This window comes from Lissotriton vulgaris, chromosome 1_1, assembly GCF_964263255.1.
Source record: "Lissotriton vulgaris chromosome 1_1, aLisVul1.2, whole genome shotgun sequence".
Lineage (NCBI taxonomy): Eukaryota > Metazoa > Chordata > Amphibia > Caudata > Salamandridae > Lissotriton > Lissotriton vulgaris.
In genome coordinates, this window is record NC_141685.1 from 191,796,739 (window position 1) to 191,799,238 (window position 2,500).

The following is a 2,500-nucleotide window of genomic DNA, read 5'->3' on the forward strand; positions in this document are numbered from 1 at the left end:
TTGGGACAGTCCGGTAAAAGAAAGGGTAAAGAAGCCTGTCACTGAAAAGTGGATCCATGGCACCATAGCTGATCTGAGAAGGAAATACATGGTAACCATTACACACTTTACAACACTGCACTAAGCAGGCAAGCCAAGGTTCTCCACTAATATCTCCTCAAGCTCAGTCTTCCTCCATATACAGTGTAAGTGACTCAAGAGAAGGATCATACTGCTGGTGTTATCCAACATCAACATGGAGATGCTGGGGCACCGGATGTGATATCATCGATAAGTAGAAATCACAAGACTCCCTGTCACATGCTTCTCTTACCCATCTGTCTATTCTACTTTGGCATTTATCTTTATTATCTCTTTCCATTTTCTTTGCATTGTATCCCACTGTGTGCTCAGGTAAATGCGTGATTTGATGACAAATGGATCCCCAAAACCTCAGGAAATTGAACCAAGGCAGGTCAGGATTTTAATTGATGCTGCAAGAATCTTTTAAAACTTTTAATCTGTTTATTTTGCTTTATTTTGTGCTCACCTATGCTCTTCGTGCCCCCCTGGTCCGCTGCGGCTTGTGCCGCTAGTGTGGAGGGTTAAGCACCAGTAATCTTCACACTCACTTCCTCCCTATGCCACTAACTCTCCCCTGATGCGGGTCAGCGCTTCAGACATGCTGTCATGGTCCCACCCACTTCCTGGCATAAAAGGAAGTGCGAAGGAGCAGATGCGCTGCAGCTTGCCGGCGGCGCGCCAAAGGCATGCCAAAGTAAAGCCCATCTGCTCCTGTCCGCGCCTGACCGTCACCAGACACCAGACACCAGACAACCTGCCCTTTTTTCACCAGCAAAACACCCTCCACTAGTACAGGATGGCCATCCTTAAAAACACCAGCCAGGAACTTCACCTTTTTAATAAAGTACCCCCCTCCACCCTGCCAATGATGTCAGGTCACGTAACGCATGAGTACCCTCTGCTCAGTAGGCAACCCGAAATAGCCTACACCAGCAACATATGCCCCCTAACCAATTCCACAACATTAAAGCCCAAGCACCTGACCAGTCTATACTGCAATGCACGCTCCCTCCCAAAACACGCACTAGAAATCTGGTCCTTCTTAGACTCTGAAATTTTTTATCTATTCTTCATCGCAGAAACCTGGCTCCATGATCCATCTTTACTTGACCTAGTTATAGCACTTCCCCTTGAATATCAGCTGATAAGACTAGACAGGAAAGACAAAAGAGGTGGTGGAATAGCAATTGCCTTGAGGGAAAACATTAAAATAAATACTGTAGAATTCCATCTGGCAGAATGGGGTGAAATATCTTCAAAACAGAGCATGCCAATAAGGAACCTGGAAAGGCACCCTCCTCTACAGACCACAAGGTAACAAGGCCCACTTTACACGCACCCCAGGACAGAGCCCTGGGCCCAGTCCCACCTTCTGAACCCTAGCCAGGCCGGGGTGAGCCTCCCCGGGCCCCGGTGGAGCCCCGTCCCCAGCGCCCGGACCCTCTGATGGCTTGCAGGATGTGGGCTCACGCACCCCAGGCCTGGCCAGATGGAGCTCAAGCCCTGGGCCCGGTCCCACCTTCCGAACCCTAGCCAGGCCTGGGAGAGCCTCCCTGGAAGCCCCGTCCCCAGCGCAAGGACCCTTGGCCGGACCCAAGGAGGGTTAAGCCCAGGCCACGTCCACTCCCCGACTGCCTGCCCGGGGAGCCCATTTTTCTCGGCTATTAAGCCCCCACGTAGTGGGGGCTTACAGAACTCTGGGAAGGGACACAAGTTTGAGTTAGCCTGGCCGCCAGCCCGCCGGGCCATCTTGTCACCCAGCCTGCAGGGCCATCTGGTCACCCAGCCCGCAGTGCCATCTGGTCACCCAGCCCGCAGGGCCATCTGGTCACCCTGCCCGCAGGGCCATCTGGTCACCCAGCCTGCAGGGCCATCTGGTCACCCAGCCCGCAGGGCCATCTGGTAAGCATGGGCGGAAAATCCGTTTTGCTCGCGGATTTTGCGGATTTTCGGTAAATTCGCAATCCGCGAGCAGCGGATTTTGCTCGCACTGTTCGCACTGTTCGCGTGAGTTCGCGCCCCGCGAATAAGTGCAAAATTGCAGAAATACGATCTTAGCAAAACTGAAACTACTTACCAGGTTCAAAAGTTCAGGCTCATCATTAGTAGCCATTTCCTGTAGTGCTTCCTGAGGGGCCCCTCCAGAGTTCAGTTGCCAGTTGAAACTATTATGTGACCCTGCTCTGAACCTCAGAATAGTTACACATATGCCACAAAGGTCCTGAATTACAGCTAAGGGAGACAAGCAGGAGCCAGGCTGGAAGTTCAAATCCATTAATCAGCCCCTAATTCATTATTGTCAGTTGGGGCAGGGCAGGTGTTGTAACTAATTTTGCAACAATGAAAGCACTTAGCAAGTGCAAAAGATCACTAATCAGGAAGCACTAAGGAAGCAGGTTCCAGCTAAAAAAATATTCTGTGACACATTAATCAGCCC